The sequence below is a fragment of the Seriola aureovittata genome, chromosome 5 (assembly GCF_021018895.1).
Source record: "Seriola aureovittata isolate HTS-2021-v1 ecotype China chromosome 5, ASM2101889v1, whole genome shotgun sequence".
Classification (NCBI taxonomy): Eukaryota; Metazoa; Chordata; class Actinopteri; order Carangiformes; family Carangidae; genus Seriola; species Seriola aureovittata.
Genome location: NC_079368.1, coordinates 19,005,481 through 19,015,401, shown reverse-complemented (window position 1 = coordinate 19,015,401; position 9,921 = coordinate 19,005,481). Strand labels below are relative to the sequence as shown.

General features: G+C 40.1%; 1 long non-coding RNA gene across 1 annotated transcript; it reads right to left on the bottom strand.

The window, feature by feature from the left end:
• Positions 1-2,741: 2,741 nt before the first annotated feature.
• On the bottom strand, positions 2,742-9,175 carry LOC130169909 (uncharacterized). Its single transcript, XR_008827910.1, has 2 exons — positions 8,793-9,175; positions 2,742-3,603 (listed from the first exon to the last, which is right to left on the bottom strand). It is a non-coding gene; the product is annotated as an uncharacterized LOC130169909 (long non-coding RNA).
• Between the last annotated feature and the right edge of the window lie 746 nt (positions 9,176-9,921).

Here is a 9,921-nt window from a genome sequence, read left to right as displayed (position 1 = left end):
GATTCTAGATGGTGTGAAATTGATGTTGTGTTCAAATAACTGGCCGTCAGCTGGAGTCTTTGCGGTTTGAGGATGGATGTGATTCATTTGATCGTTTGGCTTTAAATAAAATCTGCGGTTTGTCCTTCCATAAAACCATGTGTGCAGCCTAATTACAAGCTGCATCTTATGGTGTTTTAAGTGTCTGTGTTCCCGCCTCCTGCCTCTGTGCTCTCCTTCCACTCGTTCCCACAGGGATGTAACAGATAAATGAGGCGGACGATGAGCTTCACCTCCTGTAAAGCGTGTTAGTGAGCTGACTTGATAGCGCAGCGGCAGGGTGGTCTCCGGAGGGCCGAGTCCTTGTAAAGCCGCGGACCTCCCCATCTGTACGCTGCCCTCTCTCTGTGGGTCTGGTGGGGCCCGGCTCTTTCAGCTTGATGACCCACACAGCTGGAGCTGCGACTCTCAAAACTCAACTCTGTTACCGCCGGTTTCTATTGAAAGTGAAAAAGAGAAAATGTTCACTTTTACAGCGCCGTCGCATCTTGGTTATTTTGGAGCTTTTTCGTGAGACCTCCGTGATAAAAACTTACTTCAAAATCAACTACAGAACTTAAGACACCTTTTTGTTATTGTCATTTTTTTGTGTGTTGACAGAGAAACTGGGGTTTCTTGTCATTCTGAAGAAGAAAGAAAGCGATACAACAAACTTCTGCACGCTTCAATCAACCAGTTGTCAGTTTCCCTAAAACAGAGTTGTCGTTCACACCTGTGCATCTTTGACCATGACCTTCACTTTTCTTATTGTGTTTTCTCTGTGCAAAGTACTGCAAGAAACCAAAAAGCTCCACATTTTGAAGACAAGTAGAAGAGAAGAAGAAGAAGAAGAAGAAGTGCCTGGCTCAAGGGCGCAATCCCTGCTGAGGAAGAGAAGAGACTAATTCTCTACACATTTATCTATTCAGTCTTTGGCTTTTCACAGTTGCTCAAAAAGGTCTTGAACGAAACAAATCTCTTCCAAGTATTGAAAATATCAATACTACAGAAACTAGTCTCGTTTTTTAGAGCAATTCCAGTGTCAGTTTCTCTCTTCTATGTTGGACTCATTTCAGAGTGGAACCGTCTGTACACACAGTGTTCTTCTGTCGTGAACACACATAAGTGCACCACCTCTCTTTGCTCCTCCTCCTGCTGTTGTCACGTCGTGCACACTCAAACCTGAACATATGACTTCTGCTTAAAATGGTTTTTTAACCTTTGGCAAATCCTTTACTGGTCATTAAAATGTATTAAGATTAAATTCATGACGCACTGCTCTCCCCGACATGAAAGTACTTAAGCCGCTTTTAATAATGAAAAGTATCAGTATCGGTATCGATATAGGGGCGATCCTGGCGCTGTATTACTTGGTATCAGATCTAAAAATTAAATTGCTTGGTATCTTAAGATGTTTCTGTGAAATTTCTAATTTTGCCTTTAAAGAAAAAAGGACATTTCTGTGAAACAGAGACAGGATTCAAATGAGGGAGAAAAGAAGGCAATAAAAGCATAGGAACATTTTTCTGACTGATGATTGATCCAGGATTTATCAGCTGGGTTTGTGTACGGTGCAAAGTGAATTGTTCATACATAGCTGTATGCAAACAATTGGGTAAGTTAAGTATTTTATTGATTTTTGGAGTGAAAATAAATAAATACAATAGGTATTGATAAACGAGTCTGTTATAGGAAAAAATAATGGTCATTAGTCATTGTGGTGTGTACAACAGTTCGGGCACCCTGCTGTGACAGCTGTGAAAAATCTGTGGGTGGATCTTACAGTATGTTGTGAGATGGCCTGAAATATCTCACAACTTGAAGTGATCTTCAAGGAAGAGAAAAGTCCTTAATCAAGAATAGAAATACTTTGAGCTGCTGCAGGGGAAGTTACAAGGTACTCACTGACCAAACTTTTTTGCACATGCTACAATTACTGTTTAATTTTTTTGTGGACACTTTATTTTACAGGTTTGTTATTTCCAAATAATCTCATAAGAAGTTCCTGTAAAGAAAAACTTTACTTTGCTTCTCATTAAATGTAAAATAGAAAATGGTAATTTGTTAAAATCTGGTTGCAAACTTGTTATTTCTAAATGCTAAGCTAACAACCTAGAAATATTAGTGCACGCTCATGAGACAAAATAAAATCCAAACACTTGTTTCTCCACAGTTGTGAAATAAAACTCTCAGCCCCTCAGATGTCCACTCTTCCTCTCTCCTCCTCCTCCCTTCTCTCTGGCTCGCAGTTTTCCAGTGTGACACCCCAAGGTGCCCAGCAGGGTTCCTGACACACACACACACACACACTTGACCAATAAGGACTAATGGTAACCAGACCTCCATTCTCTTTCTCACCCCTCCCTCTCTTCCTCTTTTATTTTCTTTTTTACAGTACATATTTAGAAGTAAGCTGCCATGTCGTGTTAGTTATTTTAAGTCTATTTGAAAATTATTTTTAAAACATGTAAAAAACACTATGAAGCAAACCAAACCTGAGAACAGATCATGTTATTAAGAGCATGAACCATCCTGTGCAATATGTCACCCTGAACCTGATCTGACCTCAGGAGTCCATTTAGGGTTTATTCTTCCATTGAGTCCCAGAGCACAGAAAGTGTCACATGTGTGATCTGAATGAGGCTGACAATGAGGTCGGGCCTGGTTTGGTTTGTCTGACACGCTACCAAAAAGATTCGCTGCCAATCCAAAACACAAGAAAGAAAAAGAAAAAAAACTTTATTAACAAAAAGATCAACTTATTACACCGTGCACAAAATTATGATCAAAATAACTACAGCGATAAAATAGAAACAGGAGCTTAAATCAAGTACTAACATCCACCACCACCCACATCCATGTGACCCAACTCTCCATAATCACTGTGATCACACAAATATAAATGACATTAAGGAATTATATCACAATATATAAACCTCAAAATCCATTCCTCTCTGGAACTAATTCATGACTCCTACAGTATGATTTATTTGTTCAGTTTATATGTGATATAATGTGTTTCACACCAAGTATTGGCTCTTGCCTCTAAAGGTCATGTAAGCAGCGTCTTGTAACCCCCTTTAACTGGAAACCTGTAGATCCTTCACTTTAAAACTATTAATTCATTCAATCCAGCGACTTTTAATTTCTCTTTAACTTAAAAAAAAAAAAAAAAAAAAAGTCACAAAACAGCCGAGTGAAACTGTAAGATGTAAGTAGCTCTGTCCCTGTGTAACCCTTTGGCCTGGCAGTTTTCTTTTACCCACCGTCCTCCACTTCAGCGGTGTTGTGTGTCGCTCGCCCTCTGAACCTGTGCGTGTGAATGTGTGTGCGCTTCCCTGGTGTGCAGCTGGTCGCCTCAGCGCCCCTCGGCCCTGCTGGAGAGGAAAAGACGTCCCTCTCTGCTCAGTCAGAGACCTTCCTGCTGATCTGTTACTCCTTCAGACTGCATCCACGAGCTGCTGTGTAAACACACACTGACCGGACACATGCAGGCCTGGCAGGTCAGTGAATCACTCGCAGGCTGGGCAGCTGGACGGGAAACTGGCCGCAAATCACTGCAGAGGGCTGGTGCTTCGATTCAATCTGTGGAGAATAAAAACAGAATTTATTCCTTTTTTAGCTTCGTTTAGCTTTTCTTACAGTTGCAGCTTTTTCTGTGAGCATTGATTTGGTTATCTGTGAGTGAAAGGTTATACAGATGTTTGGGTTTACACTGGACAAAGGTCAAGGTCAGAACCACATGCTGAAATACAGTCATTTTGACCACATCTTTAAAGTAGACCACCTCCGGATCACTGAATCAGAGCTTACTGGTTAGTATGACATTTTGTGAGTCAGCTGTTTTTTGAATCAGACTCAAAATGACTCAAAAATGGGCCGGCACAGTGGTGCAGTGGCTCTGAATGAAAGAAAATGAAAGGCAGATTTTATGTTTTAAGATCCTGTAACATTTCAGTTGATGTTTTGTAAAGCTTCATCATCAGTGTGCTGTTAAATGGCAGAAACATACATTAAAGGATGAAGATATTCATCTGGTTTATATGTCAGATTTGTTGTTTTGGTACTCAGCTGTTCTTCAGAAAATGAGGATTAGACGACATCACTTTTAAAAAGAATCAATGCATTCAATCTTTATATAAAAGAACCTCATCCAAAGTAAATCAACATGTTCCTTTATACTGAAGGAATAGGATAAATGTTGACGAAATCATCAACATCCAGTGGATTGTTTTCATTCAGATCATATTTAACATTTCTCAGTGTACTCAGTGGCTTCAGCTGCACACTGACCCCAGGCAGTGAGATCAGCTGTGAAGGTGATATATCCTGGACATGTTAATGAAGAACACAAACTCAGTTTAAAGGTCTGCAGTAACTGAAACACTAGTTTGATTTGGATTAATGAATCTTAGGCTCACAATATCAATTGTCTTTACAACAGAAGTCTACAACACGGTGGTAGTTGCCTCATTGACAGCAGCAGAACTATGAGGTCAAAGCTGATTGTGAGTCAATCAATTAGTATTTTCAATTGACATGAACTCAGACTTAACCACTGCTGGAGATCATTCAAACTACATTCCTTGAACCTGGTTCTGCTCGAGGTTTCTGCCTCTTAAAAGGAAGTTTTTCTTCGCCAGTGTCTCCACAGTTCTGGCTCATAGTGGGAATTTTGGATAAATTATATTATAAACAGTTCAGTCTAGGCCTGCTCTATATGAAAAGTGTCCTCAGATAACTTTTACTATCTTTGGTGCTGTATAAATAAAATTTAACTCAGCTCTGGGCCCTGTGTGCCAGATCAATCTCATTCTCCTCGTTTGCAACGTTGCACTCACTCACTTCTTCAACCATGCTCCCACTTACACTGCTGATCTCACTGATTACACATTAGTTGAATTATTCCTTTTAGATTTAGTTTTTTTAGAGTGTGTCTCCCTCTTTTGTCATGGTTTGTGACAGACAAGACCTTGTCTGAGAAAATCAACATAAATCCAGGTTAATGACTGTGATCAGCTTTTAAATATGAGATCACAGAGAAAGTCAAAGACGACACAGCTTCCAACCCCGTCTGAGCAGCTTAAGTCAACAACTTAAAGCAAAAGCTATTTATTCCTTTACAGTCAAAGACCACGCCAGCTAATTAATTTATCCACTCTGGAAAAGCTCATTTTTGGGTGAGAAAAACACCAGCTTAGTGAGGACAGAGGCAGAATCATCGTTCCTGAAATTGAACAGATCTGGGTGAAGGTCAGGCATTTAGAGGCCTGAGATTAGCAGAGCCAAGTATGTGACTGACACTGGTCCTGTGTGGAAAATCCAGCAGATTTTATGTTGCCTCTTCTTTTCATACTTTTCTTTTGAGTACATCAGTGGTTTGTAGCATAGGCGTTAGCGCTAATGTTTCTAGCTCAGAGAAATCTGGCTGCAGCTGCACAGAGAGCAGTCCTGGATTCACTCTCTCACAGTGTACAAACTGATAAACCATCTTTAGAGTGATGAAAAAAATAAAATAAAATAAATCCATGGTTGTTAAAATAATCTAAATGAAATCGTGCCGAGAGCTGAGCAGCAGGGAAAACAGACCGGACGTGACCAAACAAGATACATTTCCATCTGACACATGTGTCCCTTCAACCCTACATAAAAGAAAGGTGTAAGTCAATGTGCATGACCTTGCATAAACACTCGCCATAAAAGTTAACACAGAGGATTTGAAGTGCTTCAGCTCCTTGATGTGGGCTCGCTGATGACCTGCCCAGATCTGGTACGTTTTTTGGCAGAGGCCAGCTGCTCCTACGGCTACTTCAAATCATCAGCCTTGGCAAGTATGACGCAGCTATTTCCGTGCAAGCAGGTTACAAAAGGAACAGGAATGCTTGCAAAGCCATAAAGAAAGCACAACGGGATCTGGAATCTAGATTGGAACATATAAAGCAGTGCATTAATCTCTGCTGGAGGTTTTACTTTTGTGATCTGGAAGTCTTTTTATCCGCAGAGCGACGGCCGGCGATGACCTCCGCATCTGTCCGACTCCAGGTTTAGGAAGCGGCCTTGACCCGTCGCTTACTCTCACCGGCTCTTTGTGTAAATATGAGGAGTCAAGGCCAGTGGCAGAGGTTCACCCCCCCCCCCCCCCCCCCCCCCATTAAAATGTAAAAACACTCTATTGTAAGTAAAGATCTCAAATTAAAAAGTAAAAGCACAAAAGTATCAAGCAAAATGTACTTAAAGTGTCAAAGTAAAAGTACAAATTCTGCAGGACAACGGCCTTGTTTGACTCATATTATTATATACTACATGTTAGATTGTTAATGGGGATTCACAAATATTTGGAAACCATTGTTACTGCTGCAGTTGGTCAAGGTGAAGCTCATTTTATCTACTTTACATACAGGTGGTTTAGTGTAGTAGTTCCCAATCTAGGAGCCAGGCCCCCTCCAAAGGGCCACAAGATAAACCTGAGGGGTCATGAAATGATTGTTGGGAGAAAAAAGAAGAACAAACAAAAGTTCTGCTGCAAAACTCAGTTGTAATTTTTGAAGTTTTTAGATGTCATGCTGTTATTCGAATGGAACCATCTGAGAGGTTTAATGGAGATATGTCTCTTTGGTGGACCTGCTGACAACTCAAAGTTTATTGTATAAGTATAAAAACATCAGATCTGTTTGGAGCGAGTCTGAAATACTCCTCAAATTAAGACATGAAGCGAACAGAAAAGCCACATATCCATCCTGCTGTCCACATGCTGCTCATTTGTTTAAGGTTCGACTGATGCGCTTTTAATTACATCATCTTTTTGCACGCTCTTTTTCTGCGGCGGTTCACTGACACCTGACTGCTTCTCAAAACCACAAACTGTTGATCTCGATGAACTGACGACTAATATTTGCATAACAGCAGTGGTTGCAAACATGTATTAATGAGCATTTTTTTTTGCTAATTCTTTGGAAATTTAAGCCAAAAATGTTAGGAACCACTGGTTTAAATCTTCAATAAGGTCTTGTATTTTATTAGCTTGTATGTATCTTCATTTGTAAAATATTATTCTGAATAGTAACTAGTAACTACAGCTCTAAAATAAATGCAGTTGGGTAAAAAGTACGATCTGAAATACACTAGAGAAGAAGTATAAAGTGGAAGGAAAAGAGAAACTGCTCACAGGTACCTGTGTACCTAAGTAAAAGTACCTAGTTACTCTCCACCGTGGTTGCGGCGGGGCGGGATAAAAATCTATAAAGGATGTAGGGTGATGTGATCTACTGAACTAATCTTGTTCTCGGATACACAAGCCCTGAAGCTCAGAATAAATCAGAAGAAACTCCCCTCTGCTCTCCCCTCCCTTCAAAAGTCTTTTTTTTTTCATCCTCTCTTTTTGTTCCAAGATCCCACATGTGCCCAATATATCACTTAGACTGTATCACCTTCTCCCTTTGTTTATCATCTCTTTGGATAACCATGTGGAATCCCCATCTCACCCCCTTTTTGCCTTGTCTCCAGGATTTCCAAACGTATTTTACAAGCCACCAGTTACTGAGCCTAATGGTTTGCAGCAGCAGAGCTGGTAGCGCACATGATATCTTGAATGTAACAATCAAAGAGGCATGCAAGATTTTGGTATTTCCGCTGGCTTACAGATGTGCTGCGGCCTCCAGCTCCAGAAGCTGTAATCTAAGTTAAAGACATGGAGGGGGGAAAAAACACTTCAAACAAGCGAACATCTTATTGCCATGTGTCACAATCAATGATAAACACAATGAGAGGAAAGTTTATCCTGCTTAAACTTCAGCTGCTTGTTGTGTGATGACACAGACAAAAAAAACAGATCAGTTACAAGACACCACTGATACAGATGTTCAATTATGAGAAAATAATTCATGTACAGCAACAGTGCTGGGGCCATCCTTTTGGGGGCTCTGGGCAGGACTTGGCCCCCTGGAGCCACCTGAAGTAATAATATATTATTAATATAAGCTCTTCATGTCAACTAATAGGTGTAAGTGTGTCAATGTTGTTTTCATAAACTGCCCCAAATGACCAAAAAAAATCAGTTATTGGATATATATAAAACAAACATGTGCAATCCATTTCCTTCTTAATATGTTTGCAAAAGTGATCATGTAAATCCTGTATTGTCTACATCTGTAATACTGTTCTACTCACTGGTCTTATGAACAGCGGCTAGGTCACTACCTATGTAATATGTCTACTGTGTGAATGAATAAAGACTGACATGATTGTGGTCTCACTTATACTGCCCCTTTAAACCTCTTTAAAAGCTTTTTAATTTAATAATTCACAATGAACAATCTCACAGTCGGTAGGTCTGAATAAGGAAATATAAAAAATATATTTAATGACTACACCATTAAAATATGGTTGTGCCCTAAGCACCTTGTATAAGACATTCTCAGTAAAAATAAAACAAACTGTTAAATTGTTCACCCTCTCCCTTCTGTAAACTCTGTTACTAAACGCAAAACCATAAGTTAAAGGACATAAAAACACTTTGATTGCTTTGAATTGCTCTTTTACTCCTTGAACTTCTATTTTGCCATTTTAATAATTTTAAGGTACCTTTAACTAAATAACGAACCTAAAAACATTCAAACCATGAAACAACACATTTCATATATTTGTGGGCCCACACTATGAAAAAACAAAAAACAAAAAGCTGGCAGTGAAATAAAATTAAACCTCCCAATGCAGTTGGGTCACATTAAAGATGGCGGCCGCTGAATGTGGCCGCGCTTTATAACAGGGTTACTCACCTCAGTCCAGTCTACCTATGTCCGTAAGAAAGCGAGCGAGCTGCTGCTGTCACCAGTACTTGACCGTGGATGAAGAAGGTCTCTCCACCCTCGTAGCCAGACGTGTAGCTGGGTTTTACCTGGCCACCAAGTGCGCTTTGTGGTCTCCTCTTGCTCGTTGTTGTGCTAATGATATCCACCGAGGTGCTAGCGAGCGGTTAGCACTCAATTCCGTGCGCGCTAGCTTAGCGTGCTAGTAACTCAGAAACACACTTGTTTCGACACGCTGAAAACGCGGTAGTTAGTGAAAATGTCACTGACTTTAACTCAGTGAGCTTCTTAATGGCAATACTACACTCTGTGAAGCACATTGACAACGATAACACCTGGTTGGAACACTTAACTGTCTGATCAACTGCTCTCAACTACTCTCACTTCTCTCCCGCCCCCTGGCCAATCAGCAACCAAGGAACTTGACGTTGCTTTTTGACTGACCAATAGGAAGGTAGGATACAACATAGCAGGTTTTCTCACTGTCTTCACTGCGTGAAGACGATTGTACCTTACAAACAAACTTTTTATGTTGCATTCACTGTTGTGGTAATTTACACTACTCCCCATGTAAATGGTTACATACATTTAAACACTCTACAACATATTATAGAATATTACATAACTATGCAAATGGAAAATAATGCCAATTTCCTAGGGTTTATGAACAAAACACGTCCATGCTTACTACGTTACAGTCTTCTTCACTGCCTTTGTAGCACATTGCAGTGCTTCTTTTGCAACTCTAGATCAGTGTAATAGCATAAAATATAGTGATGTGTATGGTACAAAACAAAACTACACAGTGCTATTAGTGGCCAAAAACTCCACAGGGAACCTTTAAGACAATGGAGATCACTCAACAAGCAAAACAAAAGGCAGTAAAGTCAGTTTATTTTTGTCTATGGAAACACTGGTTTGATCTTACCTCGAGGTCCACTTGCCAGCTGTTTCTCCACTGAGGACCTGCGGTTGGGATACTGTCCTTAAAATGATTTATTTTAATCCCAAATTTTTGTTGTTGTGCTCCCAGAAGTGCCATTGAAACATCTGTCAGTTTATCTTTAAATGCTTTTAAATGATGCTAAGCCTTGGGGTT